Source organism: Aythya ferina (assembly GCF_964211825.1).
Source record: "Aythya ferina genome assembly, chromosome: 12".
In the NCBI taxonomy this organism is placed as follows: domain Eukaryota; kingdom Metazoa; phylum Chordata; class Aves; order Anseriformes; family Anatidae; genus Aythya; species Aythya ferina.
This window is the reverse complement of record NC_140308.1, coordinates 3,205,645-3,230,555: the sequence shown is the minus strand read 5'-3', so window position 1 is coordinate 3,230,555 and position 24,911 is coordinate 3,205,645. Positions and strand designations below refer to the sequence as shown.

At 40.2% G+C, this 24,911-nt stretch overlaps 1 long non-coding RNA gene across 1 annotated transcript; it reads left to right on the top strand.

Annotated features, from left to right (window-relative positions):
* Positions 1 to 958: 958 nt before the first annotated feature.
* On the top strand, positions 959 to 1,880 carry LOC311443643. Its single transcript, XR_014697372.1, has 2 exons — positions 959 to 1,152; positions 1,431 to 1,880. It is a non-coding gene; the product is annotated as an uncharacterized lncRNA (long non-coding RNA).
* The last annotated feature ends 23,031 nt before the right edge of the window (positions 1,881 to 24,911 follow it).

Below are 24,911 nucleotides of genomic sequence, written 5' to 3'. Positions count from 1 at the left end.
TTTTTTCTTTCTGGCCTACAGCTGTAATTTGGATAGTCTGTTTTCTGCCCTCTGCTTCACTTAGAACATAGGGCAAAGGCCCCTTGCAAGGAGAAGACCATTGGACGTGCGATTTCCTACAGCCATGACTGGGTGTCCTTGCTTGCTATATTCGATAAGTGATCCAGACAGCCAGAAATGATTTACTGCGAGTCTGCCTTTGCCCTTGTGCTAGGATTACAATCTGGGAGGTTTTTCAACAAGCATTCTCAGCCCCCATTTTTAATCAGTCTTTCACATGGATAGGCCAAGAAAAAGTTGTAAAGTCAGAAGAAACGCTGGCATCTGTTCTTTGACTCAGAACAGAGCAGAGGTTGTCTCCCTTCCATTTTCTGCAAACTCCAATTTTTTTGTTGACCACACACAAATGGTTCTAATCAGCTTCCAAAAGGCTCTTGCTGGCATTTTAAGATGTTTGCTCTTTGCATTCTTCTCAACATCCCCCTTTCCTTTCTCATCTGAAAGCAAAGAGGATGTTGAAAAAGTGGACAATTTTTTTCTTTTTTTTCTTTTTCTTTTTTTTTTTTTTTTGTGCTGAGCGATTTTGGTTTTCCATTAGCTGAACACTTCTATTGAAGGGTGTTGTGCAATGAAAGTGCAACGGATATGGAAACCTCTTTATTATGTTTGGAATGTCAATTCGGACATTTGTTTTAGTTGGACCATACGAAACACGGTCATCGCAAGAACAAGCCAGCAGTTTGCTTCTTTAATGACCCTTCCTTTGCTAATGGGGCTCAGGCTGTCAAGCAGTGATGCATGTTCCTCGATCGCAGGTGAATTCAGGTGCTTGTCCGTCTGGAGCCAGCTGGGAGCTGACAATACTGCTGTCAATCAGCTACCCAAGAGGCGTGATTGGTGATGCCTCTTCAAATGGAGCACCTTCAATCATGCCACGGCAGCATAGGAAGCTGTTAAAGGCCTTTTTCACCTCTGATGGCACAGAGCTGCTGAAGACATTGAGAAAAGTTGAAAGCGCTTTCGGAAGGAGAAAAAGAAAGGTGGCTGTTGGCATGAGAGCTGTTGTGACTTCCTGTAGTGAGAGAGCACAGAGGTTGCTGAGAAATAGAAAGCACAAAAAAGAAGGGGATATAAAGCCCAGCAACCAAACAGGTTTGCCTCTTCCAAAGGATTTTCTCCTCTGCTATAATATTAACAGTGAAATATATTCCTTTATGTAAACAAATATAACCCCCAAAAAATGAGCCCTTGGCATAGGCCAATAAAATCACACATTCTGAACAGGGCCAGGCCAAGATGGAAAAACACTCAGTCTCTTTTTCCTAAAATTTACCATATTTCTCCACTCTTCTTTTTTTATTATATTTTTTTTTTTATTATTTTATTTTTCCTTTTTTCTTTTCTTTCCCCAACATGAATGTGGATGTAAGACCTGCAAGATTTTGCAGGTACATTTCAGTGGCTCACAGCCTCAGTGCCAGAGAGTGAAACCGCTGTGGCCCTCAGCAGTCTGACTTCTGTGTGGTAGCACCCAAGAGTTGTTATGGCTTGAAGAACATGAGATGTTAAGTTGCAAATGCCTCCAGAGAAAGGATCCACAACCACTTGGTGGACATCATGGGCAGCTGGATATTACGGATTCTACACCAAAATCCCTGGGCTCCTGAAGCTATTTTGTACCTGAATGATCCTTGGTTCCAGCAGGGTTTTGATCAGATCTTACACATGAACTTCTACCAAAGCAGTTGAAGTTCAGCCACTGATTCACAGAATTGGTCAAAAATCCACAGAAAGAGTAAAAAGGCTCAGATTTTTATCTATGACGATGCAGCAGAATGGGATGACACATGGGTAGAGAAGCTCTAGAAACTAATGGCTCAAATCAGTGTAAAATCAGTCAAATCAAGTCAAAGCAGAATTTTATCTGGAATTTCAAGCAGTTATTTGCACTTTTGGAATTCAATAAGAGATTCAAACAGCAAATAATGTTAACTAACACCTTCATAACCAAAAAAATAAGCAGGAAGTCACAAATCTATTGGCTAATACACTCCAAACCATTGGTGATTCAATACCCAGTTTGCAACCACAGAAAATTGTTCAAAGCAAAGGAGTCACCAAATTTAGCAGGAGTTGTTCTCACAGCATAAAGAGCATTTTAAATTGGTGTCACTACTGACACCAGTTAAAAAGTCTGATTTCTCACTCCTCAGAGCCTTGGTTCTTGATGTTAGGGTGTGTAGACAGTGTACTGGATGTGTGAGGTGTGTAATACTTGAGTGTTTGATGTTGCAATGGCTCCCAAAGCCATGGATTTCAAATTTTCCTCTGCCAACACCCTTTACAGACAAGTGGAAAGACTTCTTTCACAACAAAAAGAATTAGTTCACAATTGGTCTCACATCTTCCTGTGGCTTGGAGAAACCTAATTTATTCTGAATGAGTCATCCCTGCATCTTTTTCTCCTTGCAGCACAGAGAACAGTTTATGAAGGTAACCACAACAGCCAGGAAGAAGATGTCCACTATTAATCAATGTTAGCAAACCTGACCTTCAGATTTTTCCCCTTTGCACAGTTTTTCCATCTTAGATGAGGTTTGGGATGAATCAAAGATGAATTGACAGAATGGTTGTCAGGTCAACTGGTGTTTATAGACACCCCCAACCAGCACCGACCACCCAGAACCCCACTCAATGTATAGGAGTGTACAACATCTTAATTCTTACTGCGTTTCTCATTCTTTTCCTAGCCTTTAGATAGCAGAGTGAAGCAGGTATAGTAAAGTGTAGTTTGGTATGCGAGACAGGTCTATAAAACAATGGAAAAGTGACAAATGCAAATGATGACATACTTGAGAATGGGAAAGAACTGTTCTTTTCTCTGATAAGGCAGCGTAGGTATCTGAAACAACTTAGGTACACAACAAAATGGAAAACTGAAACTTTGCCCCAAAAGGTTGTTAATATCCATGCTCCATTGGCAGTGTCAGTTTCTTTCTTTTTTTATTTATTTTTTATTTTTAAATTTCGTTCTTTCTGTCTTCCTCAAAGCCAACTTTTCAGGAACAGAAAGGTAGGTAGTGTAAAAATATAATGTTCTGTTTTCATTATTTTGAACTAATTTTCCTTTGCTATTTTTAACTACTATAAATGCTATTGCCACAGGGAATAGTTGGAATTATTTTGCCATTTTAGCAGACTGGAAAGAAATTGAACGAACTTTAGCATACAGTGGGATCCTACTCTTGCCAACACTTAAATGAAATAGGTTTGCCTGTGTTATTATAATACCATAATAATGTAATTACGTAGTACTAGCAGGATGTTTTACATCTCTGCAGTAGTGTGACATTAATCTGTGCAGTAGCTGAATATTATCTCCATTTCCCAGATTAGGAAAGAAGGAAGAGAGCAAATCTCTAGGATTATCAAGAGTCTTGAAAGAATATTAGCACTACAGTATTGCTAGGAGCACAGAGTACTCTCTTGAGGAGCAAAAGACAGTCTATAAGAATGCTCCTCTGCCTTATGCAGTTTTGAAGGTAAAAGACTTTCTGAGTTTGTTTGTTTGTTTTTTTTTTGTTTGTTTGTTTGTTTTTTCCTTTTTTTTTTTTTTTTTAAATCTTGACACAGACATACCAATCTGCTTCAATATCTTTGCAGGTTACAAGGCTGTTTGTGACAAAGCAGAGGAATTTATTTGGTTTTCAAGAACCCATATTAAATTCTTTTCATGATCAGTGCCCGAATTCATCCACCACCCTCATTTATTCCCCTCAAATCCACATCCCATCTTCAGGACCACTCTCTTCACTCCCCAAAGACAGCTGTCCTTCTCCAAAAGCCTGTCTGCCTTAGCACTAATCAGTCTCATGTGCTCTGGATAAATGTCCCTATGAGCATTTCCATGGCCAAATTGCATCTTCCCCTTCTTTCCTGGACATTGACCAGTGGAAGAGTTTGCCAAGTTAACTGAATGACACCAGCCCAGTCTGTCACTCCTGGTAGAGGGACATGGGTATGAATTTCTTGCAGCTTCACTCCTGGATGAAACTGCCTCTGCAGATACATAATGTTTTTGTCATTTCCTCATTCCTGGAGGCCTGTTCTTCTCCAGCATCCATGTATGCGGCCATTTCTATTAATAGCTCCCAGGCTTTGCATTTCCTGCATCCAGAGTGCTAATGAAAACTCCTTCCTGGTACTCCTCCAGGGGAAAGGCGGTTTCCTCCGTCTCCCCATCCCTATCTGTACATCTGGTCATCTGACCTTCTGGACATTCATGTCCTATGGCAGATTTACATGAAACATCTGCCTCGTTTTTGGTGTGGTGAGTATTCTACAGTGAAAAGCCACACTCTGTCTCAGGACAAAAACTATTTCTCCCTTCCCAGATGACTCTTCCCGTTCTCCAGAAGGGAAATAGCAATCAGACCTTTTGCCCTGGTTGACTTATCATACTGCTGCTTCTGCCTGAGTCAGGCTTCCTCTAGGGTCTGTTAAATGAAATCCTTCATCCTGCATAATTAAAACTTCATCCTGATTCTGAAGGCTGTCTCGACAGGTCAAAGAATATGAGCTGGGGATTTTGGTCTCTGTGGTTGGTATCATTTGGCAAGGATAGATGTCTGAGCGACGTCCTACCTATGTAAAGCTCTTCACCAAGTGACAGAGAGGTTTCCCATGGTAGAGAGCTGCACCACTGGCTCTGCTGAAGTTTAGCATTAAAAACTCCAAAGGTAAATGAGATTTAATCTTCTGCTGACCCCAAAATAACTTTCTAGAGCTGGTCCAAGTGATGCAAGAGTTAAGCTCCCCTCCCTTCTGCTCCCCTGCCCTCTCCGCAACCAGAGCCTCTCGGTGCTATCAGACTTCCTGCAGCGATTGCCATCTCTGTGAACTGTGGTAAGAACTGCACAGCTCAGGGCAAATCCTCACTGCGCCTCAGCAGGGATGCTGAACTGCTGCTGCGTGCGTGTGGCTGGCAAACCATAGGCTGCCAGGGACCAAGATGCTTCCCGCACTCATCATAGCAGTGCCAAACTGTTCCGAGGGCATGCAATCAAATCCCAGGGAAGGGGCAATTTACAAGTAATTTTTGGTTTCCGCTCATTTAGGAACTGAGGAGAAAGGGATGGGATGTGTTCTGGGAGTCTGATGAAGTCTGGCACTTTTGAGGTAAATGGAGTAGCCATTTTTGGGGGGTACATTTCCTAGTTTTTGCTAAGTTTGTATTTTCTGCAGTGAATGTGATACCTAAAAGGCCAGCAACATTTGGTTTCCATTCCCCCCAAAGAGACACTTGTCTCCAGACTAATAAATCTGAATCTGAATTTGCAGCCTTGTAAAAAATCTGGTGCCAACATGACCTGTTTATGTTTCCTTATGTTTCCTCTTTCCTGTTTGAGGAACAAACTTTGTCAGAAGTGACAGGTTTTGAATCATCTTGGGGTTCCAAATCAATACACCCACTGAACTAGATAAAAAAGGCACATGGAAGGAACCATTTCAAATATAAATCAAAGTACTTTTATGAAGGATCTGTCACCAAAATGGTTTGGATGGTTTCACCTCAGCAAAGTGTTGGCTGTTGAATATTTTCTTCTGAAAAGAAATATCTCAACAGCAGCTAGTTAAATATTGTGATTTCATATGGCGCCTTTATTTACAATGTGGCATTATCTTTAACAGCATCTATTTATAATGATCTCTACGAGATAATAAACAGTGCTATCCTATTAACAGGGACCTCAAGGTTCAGCCAACAGCAAGGGGAGCTTGCCAAAAGAGCTAGGTGGCCCTCTATGCAGCTTAGTGCAGCACAGCTGATGGTATTTTTATGTCCCTGTATTGCTGTGTTCCCACTCAAATAAATATGCTTTAAGGTGTGAAGAGAAGTTTATTAATATGTGTGCAACCCCATGGCCATTTGGGGTGTTCCATAAGGGGAATGGTGCAACTGAGCCTTTCCCATCAGGCAGCGCCATGAGAGGTAAACCAGCAAGTAAAACTGGATGTTTAATGAGGAGAAAATCATCATTTCCCTGAGAAAGCTCTCTTCCTCTGTGAAGACCCAGTGTCTTCACCTTTCTCATCAAAGGGCTGAGAGTTTTGGTACTGTGGAGATTGAGGATGAGCTCTGGCACATTATGGGCATCCAGGGACCAGAGACCATCTCCAGACTAAATCTCTTGCAAATTCTAAATCACAGGAAAAAAAAAAAAAAAAAAAGAAAAAAAAAGAAAAAAAAAAAGAAAAAAAAAAAAAAAAAGGAAGAAAAGAAAATGAAAAAAAAAAAAGATGAATTTCAGCCAAGGCATAGCCCACATGAGATCTCTCTTCAAGACCATTGATCTGTCCCATGTTTCGTGGGTCAGACAGAGGCAGCACCCATAACAGAGGATTTTTTTTGGTGTGGTTTCCATGCTTTTCAGGCTGGAAGATGTTCTGCCCATTCCCTGCCATGGCAGCTGCCATTGCATGCCATTGCTGATACTAAGTCCACCTCAGCAGAAAGGGAATTTTGTAATCAGAGTGGGAAGCATCTAAGACAGATGGAGACCTGGGTTGGAAAACTGTCTGCAGAAGACAGCAACCCATGTGTGAAGGCAAGCAGAGGGTTCCTGAGTTATCCCGCACAAACAAGTCCCCTTCTATGCAATTGCCTGCCCAGAAAGCTCAGCATCCCCCACCAGGGAAAACCCCGTCCTGTTCCAGTGCTCAGCAGATGGCACATCCCACCAGAAAGCTTTCCACTCCTTTCATCATGTTATTTATTGCTTTGTTCCACTAGTGGAGGAAGAGACGGCTTTACCCAACATCTTCAATTTTCAAAGCCAAACAAGCCGCTATAAAGGCCTTCTGTCACCACTGGGTTTATGCATGTTGTATGTTTGACATCATGAGCCATGGCTAAACACATCTGGGGCTATAAGCAATAATTATGGAACTGCATGGCATAGGACATTTTATTGTTTTAATTACAGCCCTGATCCAGCCTTGGACAAACACCTTGGGTCTGCTGCTGTCCAGAGGCAGAAAGTCCAAGCCTTCAGGAGTCCTCCCTGTGTCACACAGCACCTTTCATACAGCACCGACCTTAACTACTAAGGTCATCTGGGACGCAGGACAAGCGTCCCACTGAAAGGCAGCTCCTGCTGTAATGGCTAGAAATTTCCAGCCTACATTCACAGGCAGAGGGTTTTTTCTGAAGCAGGTCTGGCAACAGCAGGGATCATCATCGGACAAAACAGCCGGGAAGTGTATTGTAGACATAGGGCACAGAAAGGACTATATTCTGCCTTTCTTCTCTGAGATAACAAAGGAGTATTATCCACACTTTAAAATAAATGATAGCTTGGAGAAATACGGGTGAGCTCCTGTATGGGCTCCCCAGACTTCCTGCTGGGATTTATAGCAGCATGTTTCTGTGCTGACCAGCAAGTCCCTCTGCTCTGCTGGATCTCCACTGCCGTGGGCTGGCCCTCAGAGGGGAATTAATGAGCTCCAAATGGCCTTATCACTGAGAAGAGCCAGCCATCAAAAATCTCCACTTAAACAGCCTGGGAACCCTCAAAACGGGAAGCATGATGGAGTGTGTGATGCACAAAAGCATCTGAAACCTGCTTGCTGAAGGACACAGCGTTTGAGAGAGCAACATATGTGAATACTAACACATTATATATTAATCCCATTTGCCAAGTTGCTTTCTGAGATGAGTTCAGTCCTCTCCATTTCTATATTGGAAATGTATGATAAAAAAAACAAAGCCTCACTTCTCAGTTGCAAAACAACGATGAAAGCAAGCTGTGAAGGGTGGCTTGTCATCTTAGACGAGAAATGTGCTCCATGTCCAGGGGGTTCAGACTGTGCCTTGGGAACCCACGAAGCATAGGATGTTAAGACAAGGACTTTTTAAGATGGGCTTGAGTGGATTTATGACCCTGGAGCCTTCACTAAGGCTTTCCACAGGTCTCCCTGCAGTTCGCATAACAACAGAGTCCTGATTCACAGCCCAGTACTAAAAACTTGGACTTCCCTCAAAGAAAATGGAGGAGAGAAAAAAGATATCAAAGAGATCAAAACTGTGTTTGCTGTAACATCAGAAATCAGATGGTGGCAAGGTCCTCTTAAAAAAAAAAAAAAAAAAGCTTCAACCTTCTCCTACTACCAGTGGCCAACCTGTAATTGTTAGTGTGTCAACATCTCCAAGAATAAATTATCCCAGTGACCTTCCAATTCCCCTCCCCAACTGCAGGATGCTGCTCATCATAAAAATGTTTTCTCTGTGTTATTTCATGTGATAAATTTGTAGATTTGTAGAAAAGCAATTACATTAAAACAGTTTTAATTGCTTTCCTGTGTAAAATTGACTATAAAATATTTTTTATTCAGTGGCTAAAAAGACTGAAATTCCCCCTCCAAGCCTTCTGTCCTCTACACACAGCCCTGAAATCCTGCTGCTATGTGACCTGAAATATTAATTCTTTTTGGGGAAGGGAGGCAAGTTTGTACTGTGGCTGAACGGGCACTTTTCATGTCCTAGTCAGTGGTATTAATTTGTTAATTATGCAGATACAGCTGAAGAATAACACTCAACTTTCTTTAACAACTGCTGGGGAAAGCTTACTAACAGGGTGATATATCGGATCTTTTTACTTCACAGATAGGCTCTCCCTGGTTCAAAACAAGATGAGGTTTCAAGTAGCCTGTTCTTACCAAAAAAAAAAAAAATAAGGTTGACTTCAGAACAATGGTATGTGCCCTTAGGGCTGCTTTCCAGACCATGAAGGGTTTAGGGAGAGGCAGAAGATATATCCTGAATCCATGGGTGAGCTTCTGTCCACAGCCCTTCTGTAAATTCCACCACGCAGTTTTGGCAAAACACTGAAAAACTGCTCACAAAACACCATAGCTGAGGAGTTTTTACCATTAATTACAAGGGGAATAAATCCTTATGGACTGCAATTAGCTTTATTCTTGCCTACTAGTAGCACCCTACACCATATTCCCTGTCACAGCAAATTTTCGAGTCCTAAAACCTGGCACACAGATTAGCAGATTACTGATCAGTTTACTTAGCGGATTGCTGCAGTCAGCTGAGCTGCGGTAGGTTTGAAGGGATGTTTTTGATCATTTCTAGGCAAAATGTAGGCCAAAGACGTTCCCCCTTGGTTTCAAGCCTGTAGCCCCTGCTTATGCTGGAGCTTTTGCACACTCGTTCAGAAGTTCGTCACACTGCACTTAGAGCAAGGAATTCACTTTGCTGCTCTTCACAGGTTGAGAGTGCTGGCAGCGAGCAAGTCAGAAATGCAACATTTCTGCTATGGTATAATAACACTTTCTATTAATGTTGCATTCATAAATAGTTAACAAAGAGTAAGTTTATTTATTTGTACCAAATAACCATCTTAATAAACGGCAAATCATTTTTATAGAGACCAGAAGCTTGCTTATAACCCAGGTTTATAACTAGCTATAAAACCTTGTTTGACGTGTTTAAGCTGATGTTTGACACATTCTAGTCATGTTTGCAATTTTCTTATAAAAATTTATTAAATATTTATTTGCCATTTATAAGTCAATTACAAAGGGAAGAATTACTATAAAATATGACTACTGCATACAGATTTCAGATACCCAAATAATTTAATTGTTTATTTGCTCTCTGTCCTCATTTCTAAATGAAGTGACATGATTTTTATTTTTTCTTTACTCAGTTTTTCTGGAAGACAGAGTCTCCAATGCAAAAGGATTAGTGCAACATTTAAGGTCTGAACTAGCCTTGATTTTGTGACAAAAACATTGATTATGGATGTGCAAATTTTTACCAATATTGCTGTAAAAGAGTCTTTAATGTGCCCCCCAAAAATTTTACATGAAATTTTTCATATAGCATTATAAAATATTTAACCTCCAGCCCCGGAGAAATCTGTTATAACAAGCTCCCCAGGTGCTGCCCTCTTGCTTCTCTCCCCATTCCCTGGCTGCAGAGATGGACCATAAAGGGAGCATCCTCCCTCACATCCCCCAAATCCTGGAGGGAGATGCTGTGATGGATCCAGCTATACCAGAGTGACTACCTTGCCTGTTCCAGGCAGCTGTATGAAAGTATCGACTTAGTCTTTTTGCTTCCCTTTCTGCCTATAAATATAGTGATGTGATATACTTTGCTGGCTAGAAAAAACTCTTCTCCCTTCTATCCCCTCTATACAGAAAAATGGGTAATAGTAGACGAGAGAAGAAAAAGAAAAAGAAAAAGAAAAAGAAAAAGAAAAAGAAAAAGAAAAAGAAAAAGAAAAAGAAAAAGAAAAAGAAAAAGAAAAAGAAAAAGAAAAAGAAAAAGAAAAAGAAAAGAAAAAAAAAGAAAAAGAAAAGGAAAAAGAAAAAGAAAAAGAAAAAGAAAAAGAAAAAGAAAAAGGAGAAAAAGAAAGAAAAAAGAAAAGAAAAAAAAAAAAGAAATGTGACAAGAAAGGAGAGTGAGTTAGTGTGGCTGCTAAGTCTACGAATCAGACAGAAAATTCCTGTCCAGGCTTGGGAACAGGACAGAGAATGGGAATTTCCATTAAATCTGTCTCCTTTACAAAGCCCCCTACATTTCCAGTGACTTTCTCACCTCTGACAGGTTTTGCAAAATGCCAGGGACTCAAACAAGCAATTAGTAGTGATTTTCTTTTTTTTTTTTTTTTTTTTTTTTTTTTTTCCCCAGGAAAATGGAAATTTAGGATAAACTACCAATTCTGATAACAACACGCTTTTTTTTTTATTATTATTTTTTCGTTTTTCTTTTCTTTTTTTTTTTTTTTTTTTTTTTTTCTTGTAAAGTGCATGTCAGATCTATGTTGGGTTTGTTAGTGCATGAGAATGGATGTCAGGCATTCAAATGGACACAGCTATATTAGGGTGTGGGGGCTGGCACACTGGCAGCAGGAGTATGGAAATGCATCTTAAGACACTGAAACCATCTAGGGGGTATGGAGCGCTCCAAAAAGCACAGAACTGGCACACAGCACAGTGAACCAAGACACAACCTCAGCATGCACGGTAGGACATTTCTAGGGAGGTTTTTGAAGGTTGCTTCAGAGCTATTGGAACTGCTTTTCTTATAACCCTGCCAAGAGAGCCAACACCCCCAATAACCTTTGATTTAATACTGCCCTGATTGAAGTCAGTGGTAAATTTTTTTGTTGCTTGCAGTGGAGTTCATGACTCTGTAAGTATACAGGGCTTAGAATTACAGAAAGGGTAATTTAAATGTCTAAAATATATTTTCTAGACAAGTCCAAACTATAATTTTGGTGTCTTGGTGTTCTAAAGCTGAAGCATCTACCAAAGACCAAATATGACCCTTTGTAAGCCCCCAGTAGGTACAGGACAGGGTGCAAACAACACATGTGAAATAAAGGTAGGTAGTTCACTGCATATAGCTCATTCTTATACTTCTGCAAATTATCTTTGCAAATTACTTTTGCAAATTATGCAAAGTACTATGAAAGACTCTTTGTGAGCTAGAAAGTCCATGTGAGAAATATATTCTTCCTGAATTATTTAGCCTAGAACTAATAATAACAAGAACAATAAAAATAAACCTAAAAAATGAAAATGGCTGCTAAGCTCTGTAATCAATTCTTCCCTCATTGTAAATCTTGTGTGGTCTCATTTCTGGTCAGCGTAGAAACAGGAAATGTTGTTTTCAAAGGAATCGTTACAAGGGACCTCTTTGTTATTTGTCCATGTAACACTTTGCACAACGAAGCCTTAATCTTGGATTAAGTAGGTGCTACTGTAACACAGTAACTAATTACATCATGTGTGGGAGCATTATTATTGATAAGCATAACGACAGTAAAAGGAACAATATTAGTAAGGGACTATTGAGTGGAAGACTTTAACCTTGGAAGGGTTTTCTCAGGAAATCGAGCCATGTGGATTCTGAGCAGTTGCAGGGACCAAAAACAAAGAATAAATGTTCAGCGCCATATCACACCCAGTGGTTGTCATTTATGCTCTTCTCTTGGGATTTTATATAAAGGTTTTGCATTGGCTGCATCATGTTTCAGAGAAAGCAAATCTTCAGCAATTTGTTGTCTTGATGTCCAGAAGGTTTTTGTTGGAAAGATGAATTTGCATGGGAAGGGTCCAGTATGGACAGCATGGGAGAGCTCAGGAACCAAAATTGCCTCCCTAGTTCTCTTGTAAATCTGGGAAAGAGGGGTTCAGGACTTCCCCCAGTGGAACTTTAAATATTTGAATCTCTTTTCCTAATAAACTGCTTTCCTAATAAAGTGCTACCATGTGTAAATGCTAACTGTTCACTGACTCAATACCCACCCGGAGCTGCTCACTGGGGTACTGCTACCCTTGTACACAGCGCATACACCCATCCCTGTAAAAAGTAGCAGCCTGTGCCCCTTTAATAAATTACACCGTAAATTTTACAGACTTTACCCCGGTGACTTTTTAAATCTCACTTTAGTTATGCAACATCATCTTGCAATAGGAAACATCCTTCAAATGTTTAGGTTAGAGGAACAGAATTTAATCCACTCAAGTTATTTTAAAGTGTAATAAATAAATAAAATGTACCCTCTCTTCAGAATGAAATATGACACGCACAAAAGGGAGACAAGTACTTTTGATATCTGATAAAAAGGGTCAGTATTTCATTTTCATTTTATTCAGCATATGTTTTTTGTCCTAAAAATCTAGTATCTATGACACTGACAAATTAACTAAAAATATGAAGCACTGAAGAGGTTGTTTTGGCCTGAAATGTTCTAGCCTGAGAATTAAGAAGAAAAAAAGAATCAAGTTGTTTAAATAGTGCTAAAACAATCCCACCCTGAATGAGACTCTTAGTAAATGTCAGTGCTCAGGACCTGAAGTTGGGGAGAAACAGAAAAATTCAAAGCCAAATAACTGCTACAGATGTGCCCTTCTCTTATTCTTATAGTAGGTAAGTCTATGGACTACAAATTGAACTGCTACTTTCACTGATATGGTGATAATTTTTGGGGTGTAGATGAATCCATTTTGCCTTTTGTGACTGCTACCACTAGTGTTCACAGGGATGGCCATGCTACCGCTAAGCCTTGGTTTCCACCATGGAAAAACAGGCATTTGTGCTGACTCCAGAGGCAGATGGAAAACTAATAAACCTCTGGGAATCTATGGAAACTGAGACACAGCACTGAAAGTAATGAGCATCATGGTAAAAAAAATAGACAAATCCAAAGCAATGCTGACACCAGGGTTTGTAAGCTCTATAGGTCAAATTCAAACCCAAGAAAAGGAGGAGGTGTCCCCATTTAGACCAACGTTGAATTTGGCCATGGTTCTTGTGCTCTTCAGAAGAATGCACAAGGTCTACAGACATTCATGAGAGATCACTACTATTTTTGTGACTTTCAGTGTTGCACTCCATCTTGGTTTCCATTCTGCTGCAGTTTCACAAACAAGGTCCATGGGCATAGGTCCCAGGACAAGGCAATGCTAATTGCAATTTAGGACTGGGGAGAGAGAGGAAGGAAAAGACATTTGTTAAATACCACTGTCCACACAGATCACTTGTGTGTGAACATACCCCTACAGTGAATACGACAACACCACAGCCTTCCAGGCATTTTTATTTTTTTTTTTTTTCCAAAAATTGTTCCCATTATCAATAGCACATTTTATAATAAGGTGTAACTATCAGTGCAGCCACCTGTAGTTTAATAAATACAATTAACCAATTTTCTTCTTTCCAAGAAGAAATGAAGACTAAAAGGTTTACTTTTGAAAGAAGCAACACCCAAGAGGAAGCAGAAGACACATTAAAGTTGCTCATGCTTGTTTCCATAATAAAATTTAAGAAGAACCACAAACAAATGTAGCAAAACTTTTGAAAAGATAAAAAGTCTATATCAGAAAAATACTATTAGTGATGAATTAAAAAACTGAAAAGTACGCAGAAGAATAACAGCAATGTGCTCCCACAGCAGAAAATAAGATACTTATTGCATGGGGGTGCAGCCTGACTTAGTCTTGATGCATCCAGACAACATGCTGAAGAAATGGCTCTGAAGACCATGAATTGAACATTAGAAGAGCTGGGATAGAAAAACAATCCTCAGAGCCTCTGCAGATGACACAGCACTACCAGGCATTGCTCGTACACTAGTGAGCAGTGATAAGCTTTAAGCCAGCTTTAAGCCATGTCTCACCGGTTTTCCGAAGCACTTGAGCTTTAACCACCTCTCTTGTTGTTGGCCTTAGAACTTTTTGCTTTTTTTTTAGCAGAGTAAAGGGGCCTCACCTGGGGCTCTAAATCTGGTCTTTGACATAGCAGAGTTAATCCTGATTTGAGAGGAGAGTCAGACTCATTAATTTCATATACCTTTGTTTACTTTGAGAGTGAGCTCAGAACTCCCTTTGAGCCCTGCACTGTGCTTTTGACTGTCCTTTCTGTACGCTGTACACAGTAGTTGGACATGGTCTGTAGACCTCTGCTGTTGTTATTTTTCATCAGGAAGATGGCTTTTAGCTGCAGGGGTAAACCTCACTCCATGCTGGGCAAATGTTGGGTGGAAAAATATTTCACAATACGAAACAAGTTGGAATAAGTCAGAAAAGAGGAAGTCGACCAATCCACGGTGCTGTTTGGTCTTGGTGTAATATTTCAAAGTTCCCTGTTTTGAAATTATTAGACCACCAAAAAAGTGAAAGGCTGCCAAAAATTACTGTAAAAGGTAATAATTGTTAATAACTTGGCATCTGCTTGCTCATTTGAGCAGCATGGTTTTGGCATTCATTAAAGACAACATTGTAAGCAAATAAAAGAGCAACTGCCTGGCACATAAAATTGTTAACCACATCATAACTAAATATTAAATGCGAGTTTTTAATTCAATTTATAGTTTAAATAAGGATCTTTGCAGTAACTTTAAAAAAAAGAAGAGTCAACCCCATAAACAGTCAGTCATAACAAGATTTTAAAGAAGTAATAGCAGTGTCCTTGACCTTGAAATGATCCTTTTTCTGAATTAGCACAGGAATTTAATTAAGACTTCAAAAAATAAAAAGCTTTCATTCTAGATTTGAGTTACCAAATATTTAGAGATCCAGTGCCCAAGCAAGCCAATGGAAACATTCCTGTTCACTTCAGTGAGCTTTGGATCAGGCCCCACATGGCTTTGGGTATCTCATTTCACAGGATGGACCCAAGGTCACTGAAGGAGAAAATGTCCTCCCTTAGACCAATGTTATCTGAGGTTGTGCATCCCAGGGACCCTGAAGGCGGTTGCATCGCAGGGACAAGTCAGGGAGGAGCAAACACTCAACCACTTTCATTCATCTTGCCTTGCCACTTCTCTTCAGCAGTTTCAGGGGATTGTATGAGGCTCTGAAGCCCCCTCTTCTGTCTTTTCCAGCAGCTCAGACCATTTTGACTTGCTAGCAGGTCAATAAATCTTCGCACCCAGCCGCTGCCAGAGAAGCAGCGTGTTCCTGCCAACAAGCCTCTGTCTCCCTTGTCTTTCCAACAAAGAGTTGTAGGCGTTACGGCTCCAGCATGTCAGAGACTCATCCAAAGGTCACTGAAGTCAGAGGACACCTTTTCTACTGACTTCAGTGGGCTTTGGACCGGGTTCTTATTCACCATTAACAAGTCAGCATTTACCAGAAGTGATATCTGAGGCCTCCAGCTATTTCCTGTTCTCAGGAGAGGGTAAACGGCGATAGCTCGGGTGTCATCCAGTGGTTGTGTTTGGTGTTTCTGACTTATAAATTAGATACTCCATCCCAGTCCAGTGTATCCAGGGCTCTGGCTTCATGGCCCAGTGTGCAAGAGGAAGGGGAGCAAGCTCCAGGTAGCGTGTCTTCCCTTATTCATCCCCTTCTCATCATGATCCCAAGCAGAAGATAATTTTAGGGGGCTGTAAATCCCAAACAAAGGCTGGTTTTCTAAGCTGCTGATGAAATTCCTGCCTAATTCCTCCTCAAGTCAGATCCACAGTGAAGCAGATGACAAATTTGCTTGATTTAGGACAAAATAAGGATAAACTGGGAAAGAAGCCCTTTCCCTAAATGCTCAGTCCCGGCACACAGTCAACAGTGTCATCTTTCCAAAGGCATTTCTGCGCACTCAAAAGGATCAATGCTTTCTTATTTTGGTTCAACAGAGGCCTGGTTTATTACACAGCTTTTGTTTTTATTAGTGAAATACACTAAACTGTTTTCTCAAGACTTGCCAAACAGCTTAAAACGTAATACCATTAAATTTGAGGTCCTACTGGGAAAAGTAATGCAAACTTAATTAAAGTTAACCAGAGTTTTCTCTTTCTGCTGCCCCATGTTTCGCTGGGTTGGAGTTAGCTCATAAAGCACTTGCTTGCTCAGTGTGGCAGCAGAGCTCAGGCTGGAAAGGGTGATGCAATTCGCCGAGGATTGCCAGGGCAATGGGAGTGAGATGGCAAGAGGAGAAAGGAGGAATGAGCAACAGAAATAGCTGGGGGAGAAAGGAGAATGACTGTTTTCTTTCTCTTGTGTAAAACATCCCAATTTTCATGTTAAGCTTCATAGCATTCCCACAGCTTTCAGCAGGATGAGGTTTGTAAGCAGTGCTGTCTCCAAAGGGTGTGAGGGCTCAGACTTCAGAAAAGAGTTTATTACATATACTGCTAGTACAGCATCAACCAAAAATAAGCAAAAGTGAACAATTCCTATTTCAATATATTTTCAAAAGAGACATTCTTATAAATTGTTCAAATGCTTGTTGTATGTCACCAGGCCAAGGGATGTTTCCAAGCCATATCTCCTGCAAAGCAACAGACAGTGATGAATGTGCTACATTTACCCTACAGGTTATTGAATTAGAAAAAAAAAAATAAAGCTTTCTTGTGATATATTCATCCAGCTAGAACTCCATGGATTTTGAATAATATTATATATATATTAATTTACTAAGGGGAATGAATTATTTGCCTTAGATAAAAAGCATACAGAAAACAAGCAAACAGAAATGGAGGTGACATTTGGCAATTAAATAATTAATTATGTTTATATATATATACACACATATATATATATTATTGTTACCCATCTGTGGGATATATCTGTGATATCTCTGAGCAGTATTTTTTTTGCCATCACCATTTCTCAGCTAAAATTTGGAGCTATAAAAATATATAGGGTATCCTTGTATGTAAAGTGAGTCTGAGATATTATATTGCCGAAGAACACCACTACAGCTGAAGCTGATATTTCTTTATTTGTTTAAATGTTATCAATAGGACAGAAAGCAAAATGACATGGCCTTGTATAACTCATTAATTTGCTCATTCTCTCCCAAATTATAAATTAACTCCACTTTGTTCCCTAAGTTGGAGAAAGAGGGTGACTTCTGCTCTGCTAGTGAAGCAGTTGGATGCTATTGAAATAAGGGTGTAAATGAGGGTGAAATTTTGATACTATATAAGCAGAAGGTATTCTGGGACAAATTTCTTGTGGAGGAGAAATGTAATTCATGGGACAGTCATTTTTTTCCTTGCTGCCACCTCATGGAAACCTGAGGCAGCAACAGTGGCAACCTGTTTTTGTTTTTCCCCCACAGCACTTAGACGTGAGCCCTGTTGAGAGCACTGCTTGCTATCTGCGTGTTGATAAGAGGGACAAGAATAGCATTTTGGCCCTCAGAGACTTCATTTATTTCCTAAAAACTGCACCAGTTGCAAAGCTATCACTTTCCCTTTTATTCCAACCTGGGTAACACCAAGCATGAGCAGCACTGCAAAGCCACACGTCCCTGTCTGCAGGGGCACTTCCTGACCAGAAACGAGCAGTGGGACATCTCTTTCTTTCCACTACCCCTGGAGAACAACAATTTTTTGGGAGCAAACTACGCCTACATGGAAAGTTCCCATTTCCTCCTCAAAACAACCAAAAAAAAAAAAAAAAAGAGGCTCTTGTCTCCTCTGTTCCATGGCTGGGGCAGGTTCCCGCTTGCACTATACCATGGCCCTCGCCTTGGCCAGGTGCCCAAAACTCCCGTCTGTTTTCCAGACAGGAAATATGAATCAAAATAACATGACATAAAAACAGTAATTAGCTTTTGTGTGTGAGGCTGCTAAGGCCTTAATGAGGAACAGGCTTGTAATAAAACTCTTGGCTACTCTCTCCAAACCTTACTCTCTCGCTTGTTCTCGTTTCAGTTCATCATTTATTTTCTCGTAGGGAGAAGTGAGGAGAGAAAGAGACACTATCTGTGAATTGATCCTCCCCACCTTTGCTTAATTATCAGGGAGTCTGTAAATGTTTTGACACTTTTTTTTCCATTTGTTTTGAGCTATTTGCCTCCCACCCACAATGCTCATCTCTGCCCATGATCCTTCTCTGCCATTAATGGCATCTTAAGAGCTCCTGCTTGAGCAATAGCTGAGCATTTAATGGATCCTCTGGGTCACCTGGGGCTACCACACTCATCCAAGGATAGTTTCTGGATATTTTCTCCATCAAGTGACCCGGGGCAGTTGTGGTGTCTCCAGATGTCATCATGTGTTTGAACAGGGTGAATGCTGTTGCAAAGCAGCAGGTTCAACATGAGGCCAAGGGAGCAGTGCCAGCACCATCGGGTCATCTCTTCCAGCACCCTTTGAACAGAAAACTTTCATCTCAGAAGGGAAATAGCATCTCCAGCTCTTTGTGTGCAAGGATTAGTTCAATTTCTGTTGGAAGAGGCTTCAAATTGTAATAGCAAACTCTTGTCTTAATGCTGGTATCATGCAGACTAAGATTAACACTTGAAACTTGCTTCAGTATCAATACTGCCAAGAGTGCTTGCTGAGAGTACTTGAAGGCATGCAGAGGTTTGCAAGCTTCTGGGCTTGTCTTCAGCAATACAACAATTTGACTATAAAAATTATTCTTCCTCCTTCCCAGACAGATATGTCTAGTGATGAGTGATAGGATAACTCCATAGAAGTTATTAGGAGTCTACAAATCCAAAGCATAAACTCTTTCCCTGATATAACCATAAAAATCTCTCTTTGTATAGACCCTGACAACTTTCCTGTGCATGTCTCTGCCTGAAGGCTTCCCACCAGTTTTAAAGATTTTCAGTTTAAAAGAGAAGTCTCCTCATGGCCAGATTATTCAGAGCTGCAGAGCACTAATGCAAGCCTATTGCAGTTTCTAGCAATGAATAGTAGTGCTTTTCTAGGCTCAGTCATCATCCAGCCACATATTGCCTAACTGGCAGAAGATCTAATGGGCTTCACCAGGTGGGAGGAAAGAGGAAAGCTGTATACCTGTCTCCAGAGGGTTTGCTCCCATTTCCCATGTATTTATGGGGACTTTGTTTCCTTATGGGACACAGCATGGGAAAAGACGTTGGGGACCACAAGTTGCATGTAAGACATGTCTAGAGAGAGCATCCACAAATTACCTATTTCTGTGGAGCAGACCATGGACCCTCTTGGAAAACCAAATTCCGTGGTGGGACTAACCTCATGCCAGTGCTCTGTAAAGTGATGCTGACCAATTAATTAGCCATCTGTAGGAGCACCTTGGCTGCTGATGGATAGTTTCCATTGCTTCGAGCTCTACCTCACAGCTGGCAAAGCCCAGCAGTGCTGCTGGAGTCAGAGAAAATATCTTCTGGGAGACCTCAAAATGTGCTGTAATTTTTAACTCTAAGTGCTGCTGTACATGATAACATCAGATTAGAACTAGCAGGGAAAAAAAGAAAAAAAAAAAAACACTTTTCCCTGGCAATTTTTCAATGGAAAATGCCATCCAGTTGAAATCAAGACTTCCGATCAGAAAATGTTGTTGTCAATGAAGTTTTGTTTCAGTTTTTAGAAATGAACTGTTTTGACTAGGTTGAAGTATTGTGTTTGGAGCTTGCTGGAATGAAATTACTTGATATTTTGTACTAAGTATCTTTTCATAACAAATGTGATTTAATTTTACACTTTGAATAATGTATGTTTAAAAGAAAGGTATTTTGTTCTGATTTAGTTTTATCAGAACAGACTATTTTAATTCTTCCCAAATAATTTTTATTGTGGTTGAAGAGAAAATGTGGTTTTCAAAAGGTTTTTTTTTTTTTTTTTTTTTTTTTTTTCCTTCTGATTTGGCACCATACCAAATTTTGAAATGTCAAAATTTCTAGTGGACTTCCAGTGAAGTTCAGCCCATTCCATGGTGTAAAGCAAGAAGAAAACCCACATAAAACAATCAAATTGATGTAGACATTTATTACTTGTGAGAGCTGTAAAAGCATCACATGGCTTTCTCATAAAAAGTCATAAACCCTATTTACAGTCCCTGCATTATTATTCTAGTAACTAAAACCAGTGACTCTATGAAGTGCATGAGTGTTCAGCTAACTCTCTCACAACTAGTTTGGAAATGCAGAAAATACTTACTGTTTTCAGAGCAGAGGGAATTGCATTTTACATGTATTTATTTATTGTGTTTACCTCTTACATTTATGGCTTGGCCTCTACCCAAAAGGTCAAAGCTATAATTATTTGTACTTCATGATAACAAATTCAGAAATTAAATCGGTAAGTGCACTCATGATTATTTTTTTATTTTATTTTATTTTATTTTATTTTATTTTATTTTATTTTATTTTATTTTATTTTATTTTATTATTTTATTTTATTTTATTTTATTTTATTTTATTTTATTTTATTATTTTATTTTATTTTATTTTATTTTATTTATTTTATTTTATTTTATTTTATTTTTGTGAAAATTAGTGGCTACAGTTCAGCATTCAATAGGGTTAAATGCTTAGTAGAAAAAGCTTAACCCTGTAGACAATGGAGCAACCAACACATGCAGCCTCAGGCAGTGTGTGGTTACAGGTGAAATTTATTTGAAATAATCATAAAGTCCAGTAAAGCATGTGAAAAAATTCTTCAAGGTTTTAGATCAAGTCCAGGCATTTCCTATTCAGAAATATATATATATAAAATTAAATTAAATTTAAAAAAAAAAAAAAAAAAGAGAGAGAGAGAGAATAAGGGTAGACATTCAGGAAGATTCATTTATTGTTCCATGTTCTTAGCTCAGTGAAATCAATGAAAAAAGGTCAGCTCCAGAGAGAGATTTTGGTTGTCCTGTTAACCAGCAGTGTTGCCATTGCAAACACATTGTATTTGGGTGTTGTCATCTCTGGAATAAAGTGCCAAAAATTTTAGACTGAAGCCAAAGCTTCCCTCAGACTCTTTAATGTGAAGAGCTTTTACATCGCCTATAAAAATGACACCCCCCCTCCTTCTTTAGTGAAAGTTCAAAGCAGCTTCAGAGCAGGATCAGCTGGAGATGTTTGCAGAATTTTGCTTTATTAGGGGTCTAAGTGAAGGAAAGTCCCACTCCTTGTATTGGCTTTGAACCTGCAAACTTTGGGCTTGCGGAACATGATCCTCTTGACTGTAACATAAATGCTAATGTTTTCTTACTTTTATTTTCTCTCATTTATCATCCTTTACAGAGCCAACAAGTTCATCTAAGAGGGCAAGTGAGCTTTGCTGTTTGTCAGTGGAAGATCTCTGTGGCAGGCTCTAAACTCTCATGGGTTTCCCACTGGTGTCACTTCACAGGCATCACTATTGCCATGACCAGCTGTAGCAACTTTTTATAACCTTACCATACTTATTTTCAACTTTTTGCCTCTATACAGGGTCCATATGTGAGCCCAGGCCTAAAAATACTTGATTCCAGCCAATTTTCCCCTACAGATCTGGGAACTTGCATCTGTTGACTGAGCTCAGCCAGATACCAATTTCCAGAGGCCGAATCTCAGCTCAGTGCCTCAGCAAAGTGAAACATTGGAGGACTGCCCTATGCAGTTTATAGATCCATCACTACACTTCCATGGATATAGAACAGCTAAACAACACCAGTTCATCTTGTTCGAGAGTGTCCCCAAAAATCAGCATACAATGAGTTGATAAAATGGTCAAAATATCTGAGCCAAGGAAAGCAAATGCATATGTTTTCAAAAACAGGTAAATCCATTCAAAGTATCTTGTTTAAAAGTAGCAGAGATCCCTTGTTGGAGTGGAGATGCCCCTTGGGCTACTTTGGAGTGCTCTGCAAGAGGCATGCACTGTTTTCCCATCTGCTTGGGGAAAAGCAAAGATGATTGTGCCATGTCCTCCCGTAATCTCGCGCCCGCCCGCAGCTTTCCCCAGCTCACATGCATGCACAGAAGACACGTGGTATTAGTCTTTATGATTCAATTATTCTGCGGTAGAGCTTGGACGTGTGCAATATATTGAAAGCCTTTGGGAGACTATCAAAATTTAATAGGGAAAGTATGGCATTTTTTAATTTTTACTTCCAACCCTTGCTGTCAAATGATTTGTTTGCTATTTTTATAAACACACTACAGTACCACTGGGGAGGCATGGGGACAAGAATAAACTGAGTTGACTAATCCAGTCACAAAATGTAAGGAATGAGTAACCCCTTGAGTGCCATTCATTGGGATTTCCAGATGTTCAAGACTTAGAATCAGCTCTGACGGGCATTTTGCAATGGAAAATTGTTTCCCTGGGCAGCAGGGTATGGTGAGGTAAAAATAGTGGGTACATCATCTTGTATCTCAGCTACACTTGTTGCTAAGCTTGTGGTTAACTGTCTGTACAGATAATATTTTGTAGGCAATTATTCTGCAACCTTGACTCTGCTCTCACCAGAGAATTCTGGGATTCTCCTAAATACCACTGGACATGGATATGTTTCCTTGTTGTGCCCTTCCTATTGTTGAAGCTTTCTTCATTTTCTCAGCTTCCACATTTGCTTGTTTCTCTTGGAATTGCTCATCCAACTCTTCAGTTTCTTCTGGTTTTCACTGGATTTTCAAGATCAGTTGTTGGCATCCTTTATCACCATGTTTGCTAAGGTCTTGGAGCTTGTGTCTTTCTCTTCCTCCATATTCTTCCTACCCATTAAGTCCTTCCCAGTCTAACAGTCTCCTCTTGTTCTGGACAAATGTCACAATCTGTTCTTGTCCTCCTTTTCCTTCTTTATTAATTCCTCCCATTTAGCTGTTGTTCATCAGGTCCAACCTGCTCTTTTCAAAGCAGCACTTCTGAGATCTTGGTCATCTGCCACACAATAAAACTCACCTCTCTCTAACTCCTCTCCCTCAGGACCCCATTTCTACTTCTGTCTGTGCAACCCTTCTGTCAGCACCTGCAACTTTAAAGTCAACTTTTAACACTTCTTTGATTTCACACTCTTCGCTCTACCTACTTAGTCTCTCTGCACGGACATCTGGCACAGGCAATGTGCAAGCCAGAACTTTATTTTACACTGGAATATTCAGAAGTCCACCTCCTCACTGCCTTATGAGTTTTTCCTTTGAAATGCAAAGGTGCAAGTCCACTTCTTCTTTCCCATGTTGACTTCTCTTTTATGCTTGGGACAAGTGGCATTCCTCTACCAAACACTCAGCACTTCCTCCTCTTCCCTTTTATTCCATTCAACTTGCGAGGAATTTGCTACACACTTCCTATTGGAGATCCAAAAGCTACACGACACTAATGTAGCGTTGGACTCGTCATAGGTTGGCAGCAATGAAACACCTCTTAGTATTCAGTACGTTTAACTGGCTGCTTCAACACCACCTGTTCTCCAACCCGGTCTACTTATATACCACAATTTATTTTTGTACTAATGCTAAAATACACTGAAAAATAAATTGTATGCTTTTCATGTGCAGTTATTTCCTTGAAAGGATGGCCTTGGAAGAGAACCCTGAGTGGGTCTTTACCTATGAGTCACTGTCTGCAAAGAGCTTACAGCTACAACTGCAAATCTGCAAAACTGTGTGTAAAGAGGAGGTATTCTTGAATGTGTACATTTGTATAGGCAGAGAAACATTGACATTTGCATCTGCCTTTGATTCGAGGAAAGGTCAGAAAGAAGCAATATCACTTTACACAGACAGGAGACAGTTCCAAACCATGTTACTTTTTGTACAATAATGGTTTTGAAAGATGACTCACTCAGGCTCGTCAAATTAGCCATTACATTTGCATAGCTGTTACGGGAACTGTTTGAGCCAGCACAGAAAATTAAAAAACAGCACACTGAAAGCAATTTAAATGGGGTTTCTATTTTGCCTTTCACCCTTAGCACTGAGCCTGTAGTTGCTTCCAATCAGAGAAGCAAAGCTATAGGTACACGATGCAGGCAAAACAAGTGTCCCAGACATCTTCTTGGGAGCATGTTGGAGAGTTGAAAACATTTTGGCAAACTTCATTTCATGTCACATGTCTGCAATTAAATAGCAGATTTCTGACAAGGAAGGAGAAGTTTGTTCAGGACACAAACACACTGACCTCCTGGTCACTCAAACACTTGTACAATATTCCTTACAGATCCAGGCCATAGCATCGGGTCTTGGCGCCGTGACTCCGGGCTCTGCAATCAATCTATAAACTGTCCTCCCCTGTGGACCCCAGCTTTCTGCCAAGGCTGAAGTTGAAGGTTTTGGGGCTTTTTAAAGCCAGATGTCTCTGTAATCCTTGATCTATGTTAATCTCTTCTCTCAAGAGGCTTTGGGATGATGAGAAAGGCTTTCCTAACAAAGATGACAACCTGACGAGAATAGGGCCACATGGGAAGCAGACTCTGGGGGGTCCTTCAGAGTTCTTTCACTCAAGTTTGAACACTAACATGTGGGTCCAGATCAGGCAGTCCTTTGTGCAAATGCCTGAGTCACTGCTCCAGAAAGGTCCTTTGGGAAGCCTTTCCCACATCCATCGCAGTGCAGGAGATCCTGAGGATCACTTTCTCACTGCGAATGGTGCTTTCTCATTGAGTTCCTGGGAGGAGGGCAGGATGGATTCTGCTCTCTCAGCTGCCAGTGCAAAGACTCTCAATGACTTTGCAGGAATTTATCTCAAAAG